At 44.8% G+C, this 20899-nt stretch overlaps 1 protein-coding gene across 2 annotated transcripts in view; it reads left to right on the top strand.

Moving 5' to 3' along the window:
• FHL2 (four and a half LIM domains 2) overlaps window positions 1-20899 on the top strand; it is a 63718-nt gene that overhangs the window by 5805 nt on the left and 37014 nt on the right. The window lies entirely within an intron of this gene.

Below are 20899 nucleotides of genomic sequence, written 5' to 3' on the forward strand. Positions count from 1 at the left end.
TAAAAGTGGCCTGGCAGAGTTCCACATTTATCACTTCTCAGTGATTTCTATACTAAGCATGCTCAGTTTACTCAGATAATGATGGATTTACTGGCAGCCTTGCAAGGTCAACCTGGGACCTGAATGTCAAGCTGCTTTTTTTCTAGCTCAGGGATCACCACCAGGAATAGAGTATCTCTTCAATTATTTGTGCAACCATGTTATCATCAGATTCTGCCCTCAATCTTCTACAGGGTTATAAATGTGTAATGAGAGCAGACTTTGTCTCTGCAGATAGCACTTTGTTAACTAAGTCTGGTAACAAGGTACTCAAAGGAGAAAAAAAAAACAGCCAAAATGATATTCTAACATGAGAGACCTTGGAGTTCCTAACTGGGACACAGCCCGAGGCCCTCCATTTTTAATCAGTCCTCACTCAGGCAAAACTCCCACTGATTTTGGTAAGACTTTTGCTAGAGAAAGGACTTCAAGATTTGTCCCACTAGCATTACTGAGCTTTGTGATAATAAAATTCAGGTTTAGTAAGATGTCACAACTGTAAATAAAACCATCACGTTTTTGTAGTGTAAAGGAATATAATGAGGAAATCACATCACTATCTATGAATATTGCAAACACAAATCTACCAGGACTAGCAATAGCTGTGTCAATACAGTAACATACAGCTTTACACTGTAAAGAGGAACTAGATTTATTACTGCAGTTTCACCTTACAGTATAGACAAAATCCTGTTATTGTCATATGTGACAAAGTGGGAAATAGCTGTACTATTTTAATGGATATGGTGAATATCTGTGTGTTTGTTTATGATGGGTTACTTGCTATGGAAATGGATCAAAGGGATTGGTAGAGGAACCAAGCAAGGAAAGTAAAACAATGACACAGATGAGAGTCCTTGAGGAAAAAATAGGGAAGCTGTTAATTGGGAAATACTTCCTACCTGGCCCCATTCAGGTTAGAACAGTTTAGTATATTAAACTATTACAGGACCCCAGCCTACAGGGTTTGAATGAGTTGAGAGAAGCTGCTCAGGGAGCATCGGTGAGTACTGATAGGGATACAAGAGACCCTCTGTCAATCCGAGTGTATGTCTACACAGCAACTAGACACCTGTGACTGGACACCCGTGGCTGGCCCGTGCCAGCTGACTCAGGCTTGCAGGGCTTGGGTTGCAGGGCAGTTCCACTGCTGTGTAGATGCCTGGCTCGGGCTGAAGTCCAGGCTCTAGAGCAGGGGTGCCAGAAGAGGGGGGACCAGGGGGCTATAGCCCCACACTTTTTACCATCCATAAGGGCAAGTGACAGGCAGGGGAGAGGAGTAAGTGGGGGTGGGGAAGGGGTGGGGCCACAGTTCGGGCACCAGTGGCCTCCCCACTTTTAGGAAGCTTTCGCTGCTCCTGCTCTAGGTCCCTGTGAGGTGGGAGGGTCCCAGAGCTCAGGCTCCAGCCCGAGCCCGGACGTCTGCACAGCAGTGAAACAGCCCCGCAGCCCGAGCCCCGCAAACCCAAGTTGGCTGGCACAGACCAGCCATGGGGTGGTTTTTTTGCGGTGTAGTCAAAACCTGAGAGCCTGGGTCTGCCACAAGCAGGCTGTAACTTGGTCCCCAAGAAAATAGAGTGGCACCAAGGCTAAGTCGTGTCTACCAAGGGGCTTGAGGTGAATGCCAAGCACGGGGGAGGCAGTAGCTATTTAAGTTTCTTGTTTTAAATACACTTCGGAGTGTGAATAAATCATACTTTGTTTCAGAGACGCTGCTTCCGTGCCACGGCACACTGCTCCTGTCCACAGGCTCCGAAGGGAAGCTATTTCAGGTGCCACGCCCATTGGGGCTGCGAGGTGTCACGGATTGGCGACTAGGGGGCAGAGCCGTAACTAAGCATTTTAGCGCCCAGGGCGAGCAGCCATATTTTCACCCCGAAGCGGTGACGCGTGGGGGGGGGGGGCATGTGGGGTCACATGGCCCCCACCCAGTTTTCTGCCTCCTATTTAGCACAGAGGTTTTCAAACTGAGGGGCACACCTTCCTAGGGGGATGCGCCCCACAGTTTGCAAATGGTTGCCTCCTGCCCGGAGCCAGCAGATCGGAAGCTGGTAGGAGCCGCTCAGACCCCTGGCTCTCCACGCTGTGGGAGCCGGGACACTGGCTGGCTTCCCAGCAGCCCTCCCTGCCCTGTTTTCCAAGCCAGGCCAGGTCTGCACAGCTGGGCACAGCGCTGAGCAGCGCCTGGCACACTCTTGCCTCTTCCCTGAAGGAGCTCAGCGCTGGCTGGCGACAGCCTCTGGAGCTGGCCCCTGCCCATGGAGCCTGGCTGCCATGAGATGCTCCCTATACCCTGGAGGACTCATTCCCCTGGGGCACCTGCCTCTCAGCAGCCCGGTCACACCCTGCTCACTGCCCAGGGACCTGCCATTGCAGCCGCTCCCCACACTCCCTGCTCGCAGAGCAGAACGGGCCCTTGCGCCCCTGTCCCAGCCCCATGGCTGCCAGGATCTCGGTCTCACAGCCCGAGCTTTGAGCTCAGCCATGCAAACCTGGTGCCCGGCTCAGGTGCTGGGGGCAGGCGGCTGCTGGCAGGTAAGACTCGCTCCCGCCAGCTCCCAAAACCAAGGCTGTGAGAACAGAGCGACCCCTAGGGTTACCATATTTCAAGTTCCCAAATAGAGGACACTGGAGGAGGTATTTGGGGGGTGCTGGAGAGGTATCTGTGTACTGGGAGGGATATCTGGTGGTGCTGAAGAGGGTATTTGGAGAGCACTAGAGGGGGTACCTGTGGCAGGGGTACCCACGGGAGGTGGGCTGCCGGTGCTGGGAGCGGATGGGCCGGCTTAACAGGGGAGCACCAGCTGCTGCTGCTGAGAGGATGCTGCATGCAGGGCTCCTGCTTTCCCCCATTCCCCCCACCCCTTCCCCACTTCCCCATCCCCTCCCCTCCTCTTCCTCTCCCCATCTCATCCCCTTTCCTCTCCCCCCTGCCCCCTGCCCCTATGCTCCTCCCCATCCCACATCTGCCCCCTGCCCCATCCCATTCCCTTTCCTTCCCCACTGCCTCTTCCCCCCACCTCACCTCCTTCCCCCATATCCCCACCCTCTACCCCACTTGTCCTGCTCACCAGAAAACTTTTAGTGTGCGCCAGCATGGTCCACACAGGCCAGTTAGTGAATGATACACTAGGTTGCCCTAGAATTCACACCTTTCTGGTATGGATGAAAGTACCGTATAGCCAAGCCTTCAGGCATGGAGGCCATGCGTTCAACAGTGCTCTTTGCTGCTGCTGCTCCAAAATGGAGAGGCACGTTCTCCATCCCCTCTTTCAGCTCCTGATACCGATGGCAACATACACATGTAACCCTTCTGCCAGGTGGAGCCAGCAGCAACAAGGGCCAAGTTCAGAATCTAGGGGTTCCTTTTCAACAATACAACACAAAACCGGCTTGAGCCCCCACCAGTGACCTGGGACAATTACACACCACCCTCTGGGTGCCTCTAAGAGGCAATACTTCTCCTCTCACAAGCACAGAGTCTGAGTATAGCAAAAACTTTTAATAAAAGGAGGAAATTAACCCAGCATTAATTTGGGAAAACACCACAGCTAGGGCTCATCAACACAAACCATGAGCAAAAGACCCACCCCCAAGTAAGTTGGACAGTGTCCTTTTCCCCTCAGGGTGTTAAGTCCAGCAACCCAAAAGTCCCTTTAACGTGGCTGTCCCTTCTCTGTACCCCATGTACAGTGACTGTCCTTGGCCAGTGCAGCCCCAGAGTTCAGAGGGTCATCCGCAGAGTTCACATCCTGCCCGGTGTGGAAGGCAGGGGGTGGAGGGGGGGGGAGAGTTAGAGGGCACCTTACATACTGCACTGCTCAGGCACTCACTTGACACCCCAACGGCCAATTGCCACACCTCTGAGGGGCTCTGTTCTGGCCCTCTCCACCAGCTTCTCTCCGTCAGCGGCCCTGCTAGTCATGCCTCTCCACCAGCCAACCTGCTGGTCGCGCCTCTCCACCAGCCGCTCTGCTAGCCACTTGCCACGCCTCTCTGCCAGCCACCCTGCTGGTGGTGCCTCTCCTTCCTGTGAGGTGCTCCTCTCATCCCAGCCTCTGCAACTGCTGCTTCTCCTGTTCCTCAGCTCAAGCTCCCACTAAGAGAGGCAGCTACCCTGCCCCTTCTGTCCATCAGTTTCCACAGGTGCCAAGGTTCTTCTTTGCAATGAAAAGTCTGGATGCCTGTAAAAGCAACTGGAAATGAGGCATAGCCAGCACCACGGCCAGTTGGCTCCGCCTGGTGTACCTGCCGGTTTGGGCACAGCTGGCTAGATTCAGTGAGCACAGGACTGGGATTCAGGAGACCTTTGCTGTATTCCTTACTGTCACTGACTCACTAGGCCATCTTGGATAAGGCACTTAAACTCTCCATGCATCAGATACCTCATTTGTAAAGTGTTTAACTAATGCTTGGCCACCTTTTGTAGAGCTCTTTGCAACCTATAGAAGAAAATCACTATGTATGGTACATGCCAAGGCTGTTATTACTCTATTTTAATATCCTGTACATTGAATTCTGTCACCACACACTTTCAAGATCTATGTTTTGCAAAGGGAAGAGAGGCCATTCCACCTTTCTCCCCTGACCCGTTAGAAGCCGTGCGGTAGGAGCTGCTGTCCAATACACACATCCCTCAGTGATGGGGAGAAGCAGCAGGAGTAGTGTTGGCTGTAGGAGCAAGAAAGACCATGGCCTTTAGACACCTTCGCTCACATAATTACCATCATATTGGCTATGTTTATTTCTCGCCCACCTACCAGTTCTCCTTTATAGCTGCATCTGTAACACTGGCAGATCCTGGTCAGCGGTGGCTGGGATCAAACATGGGACCTCTGGAGCTTAATGCATGAGCTGCTGTTGCATGAGCTAAAACACACACATCTTTTAGCCAAGCCTGTAGCAGGCTCATGGGTCTCTAGCTGGTCTAGCTGCCACGAGAGGGGGACAGAGTGCCACACCAAGCAGGCATGGGTTACACTTCCACAGGGAGGGCAGGATGGAGCAACGATATGTTGAGGCATTAGTGGTGTTGCAGCCTAGCTGGGACATTTGGACGATGTGGTATGGGGGAGGTAGGGGAAGGACCGAGACAGCTTAACTAAATAAATTAAAGAAGTCACAACAAATACACCTTTCACCTTTTGTATTAATGTCATTTGTCTATTATTGTCTCTTATCTATTTAAATTGTAAGCTTTCTGGGCAAGGACCTTCTTCCTGTGTGTTTGTGCAGCATCCAGCACAGTGTGCTCCCACTCTTGAAAGGGGTTCTTCCTGTGCTTCCACAATAAAAATAAGTGTGTGCTTATAACAAAAATTGTTGGCGTATGAAGTTGTGACTTGTCTTCTTGGACAAACGGCAATACTCCTGTGACTAACATTTTATCACAGTCACAGTAAAAAGTTTTATTCACTATGAGTTCTTTCCTTTTTGTTTCTTACTGATGACATCTGCCTAGAAGCATGTATTTTCTTGACCTAATTTTGTTGCACTAATTTTTTCACAAGGCCTTGGGTATATAAATATTTTCACCATTCTCTTGTCTACTTCCTACCTTTGTTACACTCACATGGAATGTTTTGTCCTCAGTGGAGTAAAAGGACAAGCAGATACAGACAGACACACATGCGCACCTTACACTTACTATTTTCTATAGTAAGCAAATAGTATACCTTCTTGGTACTATAATGTTCCAAGTAGTCCTTCCAACCTGAATAAAATCCTGAATGTTGGTTCTGAATATGAAAAATAAATTTGAGCATAAATCTTTTCAGTTATTAACCATCAGCTTCAAATGCCTTTATTTAATATTTTGAAAACAAGTGGTGGGATAAGATTGTTTGAAGAAGAGAAGAGAGTACTGCTATTCTGAAAAATATCTATGTATTAATTACAAGAAAGTCACATTCTAAAAATAGAATGGAACCTGAACCTAGCACACCATCACTCTAAAATGTAACAGCTTAGACTATTGTAAAGAACAGAAAATGAATGAAAACCACAATAGGACAGACAAGTCATATTATAGGTGGGGTTTTAAAGAACATCTAGAGAAGTTGTGCACCCAGCCCCCCTTAACTTTTAATAAAAGGAACAGGAGTACTTGTGGCACCTTAGAGAGTAACAAATTTATTAGAGCATAAGCTTTCGTGGGCTACAGCCCACTTCATCGGATGCTTTGAATGGAACATATAGTAAGAAGATATATATACAGATATATACAGAGAAGGTGGAAGTTGCCATACAAACTGTGAGAGGCTAATTAGTTAAGATGAGCTATTATCAGCAGGAGAAAAAAACTTTTGTAGTGATAATCAAGATGGCCCATTTAACTTTTAATAGCAGTTGAGTGCCTGAGTCCCTTTCGTCCCACCCCAGGCCTGAATACTTCACACATTTATATTTTCTACCATTTCAGTAATAATTTCAAAAGTGGCATTCTTTGGCATCAGCGTCACCTCAGCTTTCAAGGCATATCATGTTATTTACTGTAAAGCAGTCTGCTTCAGCAAACTTCATTTTTATTTTAAAACAAAGCCATTCCCATAAAGTTCAAAACACATGTAGACAGCCTGTTTATGGAAAACATTACAGGAAAAAATCCAATATATGTGTATAGCAATTTTAAGAGGCATTTTTTCATTTATAATTAAGTGGACTTTTTGTGGATTAATGTTATGTATCAGTGGCCAGAGATCAGAATCAACATCAGCAACAAATTAATGTATTGAATCCTATTATTTAGAAGGGACTGGACATTTATAGAGTTCAAAAGGAACGTGGGGCTAGAAGGATCAATGGTAAGACTGCTACTTCAAAGTGCATGGCTTGAGTTAATATTTTTAATCATAACATATGTCTGAGACTCAGTCTCTGAGCCTCTCATGCTATATGTGGAATAGACAAACCATGTCACTGGACAGAAATAAATCGCTACCACACAAAAGAATCTTTATATAAAACAGGGAGCCCCCAACTATCTTCAGTTCAGGGAGATCATAGAATCATAGAATATCAGGGTTGGAAGGGACCTCAGGAGGTCATCTAGTCCAACCCCCTGCTCAAAGCAGAACCGATCCCCAATTAAATCATCCCAGCCAGGGCTTTGTCAAGCCTGACCTTAAAAACTTCTAAGGAAGGAGATTCCACCACCTCCCTAGGTAACGCATTCCAGTGTTTCACCACCCTCCTAGTGAAAAAGTTTTTCCTAATATCCAACCTAAATCTCCCCCACTGCAACTTGAGACCATTACTCCTTGTTCTGTCATCTGCTACCACTGAGAACAGTCTAGAGCCATCCTCTTTGGAACCCCCTTTCAGGTAGTTGAAAGCAGCTATCAAATCCCCCCTCATTCTTCTCTTCCGTAGACTAAACATCCCCAGTTCCCTCAGCCTCTCCTCATAACTCATGTGTTCCAGTCCCCTAATCATTTTTGTTGCCCTCCGCTGGACTCTTTCCAATTTTTCCACATCCTTCTTGTAGTGTGGGGTCCAAAACTGGACACAGTACTCCAGATGAGGCCTCACCAGTGTCGAATAGAGGGGAACGATCACGTGCCTTGATCTGCTGGCAATGCCACTACTTATACATCCCAAAATGCCAATGGCCTTCTTGGCAACAAGGGCACACTGCTGACTCATATCCAGCTTCTCGTCCACTATAACCCCTAGGTCCTTTTCTGTAGAACTGCTGCCGAGCCATTCGGTCCCTAGTCTGTAGCAGTGCATGGGATTCTTCCGTCCTAAGTGTAGGACTCTGCACTTGTCCTTGTTGAACTTCATCAGATTTCTTTTGGCCCAATCCTCCAATTTGTCTAGGTCCTTCTGTATCCTATCGCTACCCTCCAGCGTATTTACCTCTCCTCCCAGTTTAGTGTCATCTGCAAACTTGCTGAGGATGCAATCCACACCATCCTCCAGATCATTTATGAAGATATTGAACAAAACCAGCCCCGGGACCGACCCTTGGGGCACTCCACTTGATACCAGCTGCCAACTAGACATGGAGCCACTGATCACTACCTGTTGAGCCCGACAATCTAGCCAGCTTTCTATCCACCTTATAGTCCATTCATCCAGCCCATACTTCTTTAACTTGCTGGCAAGAATACTGTGGGATGAGCTAGAGCAGTACTTCTTAAACCGTGTCTTCAAAAATAGTAGTATCCAGAGAGGAAAACTGGGACGTGATTCTGCAGTCCTTATAGAGAAAAAACTCCCCTTTTGAACTCAGTGCAAGTTTTGCTTCAATAATGATTGTAGTATTATGACCTGTGATTCTCTTTCATTAGTTTCTTTTGCCATTTTAGCTTTACCATTATGTTTCTGAAAATGTCTTTCTAGTTTCCTTGTTTTCACTCAGTGTTTCCTTCACTTATTTTATAGTTCTTCGCCCTTTGACTCATTCTATAGTTTTTCTTTCCACTTTTTCCCTTCAGTTTTTCTTTCTGTGCAGTTCTGTTTCTGCCAAGAATCTGAACCAGAGCTGAAGTGAACTGTGACAGGCCCAGACCAGTGGGGTACAGGAGTCTGGTCTATTGGGATCCAGGAAGTGGGCGGGCTACAGGAGTCTGGTAGAAGGCAAATATACTGGCCACTGGATGAACAGTTTTCTGTTCCCTGAGTGACCAGAGCAGGGGCTGCCCTAGAGCAATCAGGAACCTGCTGGAACCAATTAAGACAGGCAAGCAAATTAAGACACCTGGAGCCAATTAAGAATATACTAGAATCAATTATGGCAGGCAGACTATTCAGGACACCTGGTTTAAAAAGGACCTCCCATCAGTTAGGGAAGGGCATGCAAGGAGCAGGGAGTGAGAAGGTGTGGTGCTGGAGGACTGAGGAGTACAAGTGTGGTCAGGCTTCAGGAGGAAGATCCTCTGGTGAGGATAAAGAAGGCGCTGGGGGGAGGCCATGGGGAAGAAGCTCAGGGAGTTGCAGCTATAGCTGTCACGCAGCTGATATAGGAGACATAGACAGATGCTATCCACAGGGCCCTGGGCTGGAACCCGGTGTAGGGGGCGGGCCCAGGTTCCCCCCATCCCCCCAACTCCTGATCAGACACAGGAGGAGTTGACTTGGTCTGTGAGCAACACCAGAAGGGAAGGTCAGATGTAAGTTGGAAGCATGAGGATTTTGCTCTCTTTGCTCCATGCAGAGTTGAGGCGTCTCTTCTGGCAGCGCTGCTCACCCAGTATGGGACCGGTCAGCTGCTTTAATGCAGTGCCTCAGCCTCACTGGCTGCCCAAGACTCAGATCATCATCAAAATAGGAATTTGTCATTAGTTGGGAGGCCCTGCATCACTCTCACTTGTGTTCCCTTCAGCTTCCTTGTCTGTCCTAACATTATCGTCTCCTCTGACCTGCTCCGTTCACAGCAGCACCACAAGCCCAGCCCCTCTGCTTTTCAACATGGAGAGATCTTTATAACACAGTCAGCAAGACTTGGAATGAGATTTCCACCAGCAGTTCTCTGTCTTCCTGCCTGCTTCATCTGTCGCAGACCCTCTGCAGAGCCTGATGACCCATGAGGATGAACGGCAAAGTGTAATTTCATACACACCGACCAACAACATATTGAACTGTGTCACATTGGCCTGCTCACTTTCAGTCTCCACTGGAGACTGGTTACCTTGAATTAAACTATTACTGTTGATATCTCCTGTCTTATAGTAACAATGCACAGACATTCTGAGGAAATAGCTGACATTTCAGAAATAGCCCAGTAAGATGACTGGTTCTACTCTATATTGCAATAAACATTCTTGAAAACTACCAAGCCATGAGAACCTGTCTGTCACTTTTTCACTGAAGCAAAGGAGTAACTGTTAAAGACCGTGTGAGAAAACTATTCAAACATGTTAAGAAAGTAAGCTTTATTGAATGGAAATCTGATTGCTCCAAGTTTGCCCAGAGTTCCTAAAAATACAATCCTTTTCAGATTGCTTTAGGAATAAACTGCAGCATGTTTTTCTCCCAGCAGAAGAAAAAGCCTTGGGTCTTTCAGAAGCAAATAGTCAGAGCCTCAGCTGTCTATTGAAATCAAGCTATGTCAATTTACACCAGCTGAGGGCTTGCCCCAGAGGCTCTATATCAACTCAGTGGGAAAATTCAGATGACTGCAAATAGGAGTTGCAACTGGGGACTTGAAGGGGAGGAGGGAAGATGAGAAATACAGTGAAAAATCTGTTTATACATTGCATATCCAGGAGCAGTGGCAGAGGAGCCAGCAGGCAGAGCTGAAAATGGGAGTCTGAATGGGAGTTTGTCTGGGAAGTTTGGGAAGGGCGTATGTGGTGTTCTGTTTGGGTTTTTGGGGGAGGCGAGTTGGTTTTTTTGGACAGAAGCTTAGGAGGGAAGGCTAGAACAACTACAGACACAGCAGTGGTAAGGATCCAAGGAATAGAAGAGACAAGGGAGATGGCTGGGATGTGGAGGGGGTACCTGAAAGATGCTTTTTTGTATGAAGTGCCGCCTGATAGAAGAGGCCTGATATGCCTGGCTAGGGAAGACGCTTAAAGAAATGGAGGCTCTGGTGATCTTTGGTGGGATTCTACCTATCTCACCTCACCTCAGTCCCTGGAAAAATCATGGAGCAGGTCCTCAAAGAATCAATCCTGAAGCACTTACATGAGAGGAAAGTGATCAGGAACAGTCAGCATGGATTCACCAAGGGAAGGTCATGCCTGACTAATCTAATCGCCTTTTATGATGAGATTACTGGTTCTGTGGATGAAGGGAAAGCAGTGGATGTATTGTTTCTTGACTTTAGCAAAGCTTTTGACACTGTCTCCCACAGTATTCTTGTCAGCAAGTTAAGGAAGTATGGGCTAGATGAATGCACTATAAGGTGGGTAGAAAGCTGGCTAGATTGTCGGGCTCAACGGGTAGTGATCAATGGCTCCATGTCTAGTTGGCAGCCGGTGTCAAGTGGAGTGCCCCAGGGGTCGGTCCTGGGGCCGGTTTTGTTCAATATCTTCATAAATGATCTGGAGGATGGTGTGGATTGCACTCTCAGCAAATTTGCAGATGATACTAAACTGGGAGGAGTGGTAGATACGCTGGAGGGGAGGGATAGGAAACAGAAGGACCTAGACAAATTGGAGGATTGGGCCAAAAGAAATCTGATGAGGTTCAATAAGGATAAGTGCAGGGTCCTGCACTTAGGATGGAAGAATCCAATGCACCGCTACAGACTAGGGACTGAATGGCTAGGCAGCAGTTCTGCGGAAAAGGACCTAGGGGTGACAGTGGACGAGAAGCTGGATATGAGTCAACAGTGTGCCCTTGTTGCCAAGAAGGCCAATGGCATTTTGGGATGTATAAGTAGGGGCATAGCCAGCAGATCGAGGGACGTGATCGTTCCCCTCTATTCGACACTGGTGAGGCCTCATCTGGAGTACTGTGTCCAGTTTTGGGCCCCACACTACAAGAAGGATGTGGATAAATTGGAGAGAGTCCAGCGAAGGGCAACAAAAATGATTAGGGGTCTAGAGCACATGACTTATGAAGAGAGGCTGAGGGAGCTGGGATTGTTTAGTCTGCAGAAGAGAAGAATGAGGGGGGATTTGATAGCTGCTTTCAACTACCTGAAAGGGGGTTCCAAAGAGGATGGCTCTAGACTGTTCTCAATGGTAACAGATGACAGAACGAGGAGTAATGGTCTCAAGTTGCAATGGGGGAGGTTTAGATTGGATATTAGGAAAAACTTTTTCACTAAGAGGGTGGTGAAACACTGCAATGCGTTACCTAGGGAGGTGGTAGAATCTCCTTCCTTAGAGGTTTTTAAGGTCAGGCTTGACAAAGCCCTGGCTGGGATGATTTAACTGGGAATTGGTCCTGCTTCGAGCAGGGGGTTGGACTAGATGACCTTCTGGGGTCCCTTACAACCCTGATATTCTATGATTCTATGATTCTAAAGAAGGAGAGTGAAGGTGAGACAAGACGACGATGATGAACAGCTGGCTCAGGCAGTTGTGCTGTAAGGAGGGCTTTGGGATGTGTGACCACTGGGAGGCATTCACAAAAAGAGGATTGCTCTCATGGGATGGACTCCACCTGAGTAAGGAGGGAAAGAGACTTGTGGGATGGAGACTGGGACAACTGATTAAAAGAGCTTTAAACTAGGAATTCAGGGGAGATGCTCATGTAATCTCCACTCCTCATTCTAATATTGAGCAGGAGGAAAATCAAGTAGGATAGGATACGGCAATGGAGAAAGGAACAACAGAGGGTAAGAGAGGACAGACAGTGCCAATACCAGTGACACTAACAGTCAGTCAGGTAGGCAATACTGACAGTATAACAACTGTGCCTAATCGGGGGAGGAATCTGGGCAAAGCCAAGCGGAAACTACTAAGATCTCTGTACATCAATGCAAGGAGCCTGGTATCAAAATAGATGAATTAAACCTACTGATGTAGGAAGCGAACCCAGATATTACAGGAATAATGGAAACATGGTGGAACGGTAGTCATGACTGCAATACAAGTATTGAAGGGTATGTGCTTTTCAGGAAAGACAGAAATAAAAGCAATGGTGGTGGAGTAGCATTGTATATTAATGGTGCGGTAGACTGTAAAGAAATTAGAAGTGATGGAATGGATAAAACAGAATCTGTTTGGGTCAAAATCACTTGGGAAGAAAGTAACAGAGGTTCCCTTGGGATAGTGCTTGGGGTCTGCTACAGAACCCCAGGATCCTGTTTGGGTATAGACAGAGACTTCTTTAACATTTTTAATGAAATAAACTTGTGTGATTATGGAAGACTTTAATTTCCCTGATAAAGATTGGAGGATAAGTGCTATAATAATGGTGGGGCACAGATATTCTTGGATGTGATAGCCGACAGATTTCTTTACCAAATAGTGACCACACCAACAAGAGGTGATGTTTGTAGAAGACATCCCTGGTTTGAGTGATCATTAATTAATTCAGTTTAAACGAAATGGAAGGATAAACAAAACTAGGTCTGCAACTAGGGTCCTTGATTTTAAAAGGTAAAACTTAAAAAAATTAAGGGAATTTAGTTAGGGAAGTGGATTGTACTGAAGAACTGGAATTACTTTAAGTCAAAGTTGCAGAAGTTATCTGAAGCCTGTATACCAAGCAAGGGGGAAAAAATTCATAGGGAAGGGTTGCAGACCAAACTGAATGAGAAGGCATCTCAAACAGGTTATTAAGAGAAAGCAGAAAGCCTACAAGGAATGAAAGATGGGATAGCTTTCCTTACCGACCTTTCTCTTGGAGGTCAGGAAGTGAGAACTGCCAAAAATCAAGCAGAGTTAGACCTTGCAAAAGAAATTAAAACCGATAGTAAAAGGTTCCATAGCCATATAATTAAGATGAAAACAAGGAAAGAAGAAGTGTGCCTGCTAAACACAGAGGATGGGGCGGAACTTAAAAATAATCTAGACATGGCCCAACACCTAAACAAATACTTTGACTCCATTTTTAAACAGTGTGATGAGGAGCTTGAGGACAGTGACAGGGTGGCCAATGGAATAGAGGATATGGAAACAGAAATTACAACATCCAAGGTGGAAATCAAATAACTTAATGGGATCAAATCAGGGGCCCCGGATCATCACCATCCAAGAATATTAAAGGAACTGGCACGTGAAATTGTAAGCCCAACAGCAAGGCATTCCTCAGGGATTGGTCTTGGGACCAATCTTATTTAAGATTTTCATCCATGATCCTGGTACAAAAAGTGGGAGTGTGCTAATAAAATTAGATGACACAAAGTTGGGAGGTATTGCCAATATCGAGGAGGACCAGAATATCATACAAGAAGATTTGGATGACCTTGAAAACTGGTGTAATACTGTGTACAATTCTGGTGTCTCATGCTTAAGAAAGATTAATTCAAACTGGAACAGATGCAGAGAGGGGCTACTAGGATGATCAGAGAAATGAAGAACCTACTTTACAAAAGGAGACTTAAGGAGCTTGGCTTATTTAAGCCTAACCAAGCAAAGGCTGAGGGAAGATATGATTGCTTTCTATAAATACATCAGAGGGATAAATACGAGGGAGGGAGAGGCGTTATTTAAGTTAAGTGCAAATGCTGGCACAAGAACAAATGGATAGAAACTGGCCATCAACAAGTTTAGGCTTGAAATTGGGTGAAGGTTTCTAACCGTCAGAGGAGTGAAGTTCTGGAACAGCCTCCCAAGGGGGAGCACTGGGGGCAAAACCCTAATGGGCTTCTGTCAAGGTTCCTTCCCCACTCTGAACTCTAGGGTACAGATGTGGGGACATGCATGAAAACCTCCTAAGCTTACTTTTATCAGCTTAGGTTAAAACTTCCCCAAGGTACAAACTATTTTACCCTTTGCCCTTGGACTTCCACTGCCACCACCAAACGTTTATCTGGGTTTATGTTTGTTAGGAAAGCGTTGTTTGGAAACGTCTTTCCCCCCAAAATCCTCCCAACCCTTGTACCCCACTTCCTGGGTAAGGTTTGGTAAAAATCTTCACCAATTTGCATAGGCGACCACAGACCCAAACCCTTGGATCTTAAGAACAATGAAAAAGCATTCAGTTTCTGAAAAGAAGGATTTTAATAGAAGTAAAAAGTAAAAAAGAATCACCTCTGTAAAATCAGGATGGTAAATACCTTACAGGGTAATTAGATTCAAAACATCGAGAATCCCTCTAGGCAAAACCTTAAGTTACAAAAAGACACACAGACAGGAATATCCATTCTATTCAGCACAGCTTAATTTCTCAGCCATTTAAAGAAATCATAATCTAACTCATATCTAGCTAGATTACTTACTAAGTTCTAAGACTCCATTCCTGTTCTGTCCCCGGCAAAAGCATCACACAGACAGACTTTTTGTTTTTCCCTCCCCCCAGCTTATGAAAGTATCTTGTCTCCTCATTGGTCATTTTGGTCAGGTGCCAGCGAGGTTATCCTAGCTTCTTAACCCTTTACAGGTGAGAGGATTTTTCCTCTGGCCAGGAGGCATTTTAAAGGGGTTTACCCTTCCCTTTATATTTATGACAGCTTCAAGACTGAGCTTCATTAAGTTTATGGAGGGGATGGTCTGGTGAAGTTGCTTATAGTGGCATATGGCCCATCTGTGACTGCTAGTAGCAGATATCTCCAATGTCTGGTGAGGGGACACTAGATGGGGAGGCCTCTGAGTTACTACCGAGAACTTTTTCCCAGGTGTTTGGCTGGTGGGTCTCATCTATATGCTCAAACTCTAACTGATGGCCATATTTGGGGTCAGAGAGGAATTTCCCCCCCATGCCAGATTGGCTGAGACCCGAGGAGTTTTTCACCTTCCTCTGCAGCATGGGCCATGAGTCACTTGCGAGTTTGAACTAGAGTAAATGCCAGATTCTCTGGAACTTAAAGTCTTTAATATCAAGATTTGAGGACTTCAGTAACTCAGCCAAAAGTTAGGGGTCTATTACAGAATTGAGTGGGTGAGGTTCTGTGGCCTGTGATGTGCAGAAGGTTAAACTAAATGATCATGATGGTCCCTTCTGGCCTTAAAGTCTATGAATCTGTATTCCAAATCTGTTTGGGGAATGTTAAACACCTGAAATGTCCCACATGATGATGAAATTTCAGAAATATTTAAATATTGCTCGACAGTTTTAATCTTATTTGACTAAAATGTAAGGTTTGCATGATTCCATATTACTCTCTGAGCATTAATGCCAAAAATAGCAGTTTTCTTAAATGGATCCTGGGATTTGCTGAATTTTTATTAAAATTTGATAGCACAAAACTTTCCAGAATACAGCAGCAGTTCATGGAATCAGCCAGAAACTGAGCAGTTTTCAAACTTTGCAGCGTTGCGTTTTTATTTTCACAGGCCTTTGAATTAAAGCAATTTCATGGCTCTAGCAGGGGGAAAGGAGAATAGCATATAACTACTCACCACCCGCCCCCTTTTCTCAACCTTTGTTCTGTTTGTATTTTTGACCAAAGTGGAGAAAATTGCCAATATGCCGGTCAACTTCAAGAACTGGGAAATTGTTACAATACACATACCACTGAGAAAACCCAAACTAATACAATTTGATGTAAAGCTACATAAATGCTATATAAAATGTCCACAAACAATGGGATGGAAATTAATGCTACTTATACTTTCAGGACTAAGTTCTGTTTTTCCCACACAAGTGTTCCAGCCCTTGGGAAAGAACCACTTTCCCAACCCCTCACAACACAACCAGGAATGAACCAGTCAGAATAGTGCCTGTAGTACTCCCTGAGTGCATCAGGAGACAGGCTAGTGCACCCTGTGGCACTTCATGCTTCATCAGGAGTGTAGCCAGTGAGGCTAAGGAAATGGCCAGGACTCTGGCCCTTGTGTACCTCTTGATGCCCAAAGGCAGACATGGTAAGGAGCACATATTGCAGCTCTCAAGAAGGGGTGCTGTTCATCATGCTCACCCAGTGCACCTGAGGAATTCTTCCTACAGCCAAGTCAGACCGAATACCTTAAATCTCCTCCATTCAGCTGCTCCAGTTCTGCACCTTAATTAATCCTTATTGTATGCCAGTTACTTCTAACATTTTTAGAAGACTTTCAGCAGACCTGTGCAGAAAAATGCATTTGCTATTTAATGTCTATATTTGCGCAATGGTCTCTACCAGTTGAGTGACTGCATCCGCAGATAGCAATTTAAGCACCAAAAGCACCATCAGCAGCAAAGGTGTCTGTCGTATTAATCTGACATGCGAATGTAAGTTTCCCTTAAAGGCCTATGTGAGAAATTGCCTGTTCCTCATAATATACTGCTGCAGTTGTGATCGCCGGAAGTATTTAGCCTGAGCCCCTCTGATTTAAAGGCAAGGGAGCTTCTTGCAGAGCTTTTCTCTATGAGGGCTTCTTGATACTGGAAATCATCCTCCCCACAAGTACAAAATAGCTGGTGTCTTTTAAACTTCAGGACATGCTGCAAGGCTCATCTCTGATGTCAGATTTATGGGGAAAAGGGGAGAGGCCTGGAGGTCAAAATGTTTGGGGAGGAAAGTGGATATTTAAGTTCTTTATTGGTAATTATTTTATTAATTAGTTATTTTTTCGTTATTATTTACTCTGCCAGTAGGAAAGCTGCTTAATTTGCATATGTATTATTAGTCCAAATAAATAAATAAATAAAATTGTATGTGGACCTCTTGCCTCCCTTTTTAAGGACTGCTCATTGTTGTTACATCAGAATGACCATGTCTTTGAAGCACTACTGCTTTGCATTGCATAAATCATGCAAATATTGATTTCAAAAAATGAAGAGTTTGCATTTTGAAAATTATCTGGATGTTTAAGCCCTGCCTATAAGGAGAATCTTGATAGACAGATTTCAGATCCTGGCCTAGCCCCCTCGCCATGCGTTTATCCAATGCCATACAGAAATTCGGTTATAGCCCAGTTCCCTGCAAATTCTGCAAACCATTTTATAATTAACATAGGACTTATCTACACTGGCCAGGGAAACTGGGGTAGGCCCTGATTTGGCCAAACACATGCTTAAATTTAAGCACATGTTTAGGTGCTTTGCTGAATCAGGGACATTGTGCCTTTCTTGCAAGAAAAATGTTTAAATACGTTTCTCTAGAAAGATGCTAACTTGTAGAAGACAAAGCCTGAGCAGCTACATTTATCCTATGTGTTGGTGAGGTGGACCATTCCCAAGTTTATATGAGACTAAAGCAGACTGTTCTAACTGCAGACTAAGGCTACGCTGAAGGTCAGGCAGACACCTCTGGTCAGGACACTCTTGCGATACAGAAGCAATAGGAAAAGAAGTGTTTAAAAAATCCACACCAAGCAAACAGTACAGTATAGTCAAGTGTAAGTAAAGTAAAGGGTTGTACCCTTCCGTAAGCGATATGTTTCTCATTAAACAGTCAGTTCTTAGTATGCACTTAATCAATCATTCTGGGCCAAAGGAGTTGTAGGGACTCACCTCTCGGTATTTGACACAACTATTAGATTTTAAGCAAATTCTGATTATAATTACTCAATTCAGGCCATGGCCTAATAAGAAATTCTGCACTGGGCTTTCTCCCCCCACCCTTTTACTAGGTTATTAAAGCAAATCATCTGTGAGAATACTGGTGATGAGTCCAATCCTCCTTCCATTGAAGTCCAAGGGCAAAACTCCATTGACTTTAGAGGGAGCAGGCTTGGACCTCGATTTCCCTGTCTTGCTAAATCATTTTTTAAATTTAAAACTACAAGAATATCTAGTTTAAGTTGCAAAATGGTCCCAGGAATATTCTTGAAGTGAACTGCAACATCCCACATGCCAATAGCATCATTCTGTGGTTTTGTCATTTACTTTGTTGCGTTAAAAAAGAAAATCACAATAAAGACACATAACAAGAAAATAATATGGGTACAACTCAGACTAGCTTTGTGGAAATCAAAATCACGACACATTTCCCCTGGCAAAGGAATGAGAATTAGGAATGTCGGGAGTGTGAGGTTCAATGGGTTTGGTGTGGTAGAAGAGAATGGGTGTGTGATTCTGCTGTCCCATTAAAAATAATTACCAATAAAACAAAGCAGTGATGTGACCATTCATTGCCAGTGTCCCACGGCAGGCACAAAGCCTCCAAAAAGTCAACCAGGGCCTAATCCAATAGAAGTTCTTCTGCCCTTCTCACTTGGAAAACTGATTAAATACTTGGCCAAAGCTCTTTTATCATCTAAAGGGCAGCATGTGGCCCTCCACCCCCAAATATTTCATTCTAATAGCTCAGCTACAGCCAGTATACATTATAGCTTAGAATTTTAAACATTACATTAATTTGCAGCAAGACAGAAATACCATTGAAAGATTGCTGGCACTGCGGCTACTGTGAGTGGATGAGGGTGATGTAGGGAAATAAAACTAGTGGAAAAAGAGGAAAGCAAGGAAAATGCTACCTAAACCTATGTCATAAATATAAAGGGAAGGGTAAACACCTTTAAATCCCTCCTGGCCAGAGGAAAAACCCTTTCACCTGTAAAGGGCTAAGAAGCTAAGACAACCTCGCTGGCACCTGACCAAAATGACCAATGAGGAGACAAGATACTTTCAAAGCTGGAGTGGTGGGGAAACAAAGGTTCTCTCTGTCTGTGTTTTTTTTAACCGGGACCAGAGCAGGAATGCAGGTCAGAACTCCTGTAAAAAGTCAGTAAGCAATCTAGTTAGATATGCGTTAGATTCTGTTTTGTTTAAATGGCTGATAAAATAAGTTGTGCTGAATGGGATGTATATTTCTGTTTTTGTGTCTTTTTGTAACTTAAGGTTTAGCCTAGAGGGATTCTCTATGTTTTGAATTGAATTACCCTGTAAGGTATTTGCCATCCTGATTTTACAGAGGTGATTCTTTTACTTTTTCTTTAATTAAAATTCTTCTTTTAAGAACCTGATTGATTTTTCATTGTTCTTAAGATCCAAGGGTTTGGGTCTGTGTTCACCTATGCAAATTGGTGAGGATTTTTATCAAGCCTTCCCCAGGAAAGGGGGTGTAATGCTTGGGGGGATTTTTGGGGGAAAGACGTTTCCAAGGGGCTCTTTCCCTGTTATATTTGTTAGACGCTTGGTGGTGGCAGCAATAAAGTCCAGGGACAAAAGGTAAAATATAGTTTGTACCTTGGGGAAGTTTTAACCTCAGCTGGTAAAAATAAGCTTAGGGGTTTTTTTCATGCACGTCCCCATGTCTGTACCCTAGAGCTCAGAGTGGGGAAGGAACCTTGACAACCTATTTCAAGAGAGACCCAGAAATAACATCTCATACAGCCCAAATCTGATCACCTTCATGGCTCATGGCTAGGCTCATCTTTTTACCCAGGCATTTGAAAATGGGAGCTGGGTTGGGAATTGTAACTCTAGGGGTCAGAGATTGTTCAAATAGGATTTGTGGTGGGTTATCTTAAACTGCTGAATTTAGGATAATAAGTAATTCTTAGCTCTTCTTCAGCTCTTTTCATCCATAGCTCTCAAGGTAATTTGCAAAGGAAGCCAAATATCATTATCCCCATTTTACAGATTGGGAAACTAAGGTACAGAGAGGCAAAGTGACTTGCCCAAGGTCATCCAACTGGTCAGTGGCAGAGCTAGGAATCTTCTGAGTCCTAATCCAGTGCTCTATACACTAGGCTACATTGCCTGTGTTTTAAAGGGCCCAAGAGCATATGGCTCGACAACCCTTTTAGCATTTCTATGAATCAAACAACATTTAAGAAGTAGGTTTTATTCGTAAGAGAAGTGTAAGGCTCACTCATTTTATGCAGCGGGTGTTTTGCCCGCAGGAGGACTGCAGGCTCATGCTTGTTGTAGATTTTGTTTAAAAAAAATAAAAGAGAGAGAGAGAGAGCTGTTACTGATGCATTTCATCCCAGGCATGGAGCAGAGTACTGTACAAGTTCATGAGGGGGATGCACCTGCAGCAACAAAATTGTGAATCCCTTACCGCACATGGGAGAAGTCTTGCTAACACACATACACACCAATGCTATTCAAAACAAAGCACTTCAGTTGTTTTTCCACAAACCTACATGCCACCCATAGGGAAGGGCTGCAGCGCCACCAGCAGTAGCGCCCAGTGGGAAGTTTATGGGGTTTGTATTCATCCTGGCAATTTTTCTTTAAGTTGAACAACTTACCCTTCTTGGAGCGTGTCCATCGTTACTGAAATATTAGCAACTTGAACTGCACACAAGGGCAGAGAACAAACACCGCAAATGAGCTTTGGATCCAAATTCTTCTCTCCCTGGAGGTTTCTGAGGACCCCCACTGTTTTTAAGTTAATATATTTCTGTTAGAAGGGTTGAAATATGAAATTAGGCTTGAAGTAGAGAAATTATTTCCTGGTTATGTTGGGATAAATGGTCCC

The sequence above is a fragment of the Natator depressus genome, chromosome 1 (assembly GCF_965152275.1).
Source record: "Natator depressus isolate rNatDep1 chromosome 1, rNatDep2.hap1, whole genome shotgun sequence".
Lineage (NCBI taxonomy): Eukaryota > Metazoa > Chordata > Testudines > Cheloniidae > Natator > Natator depressus.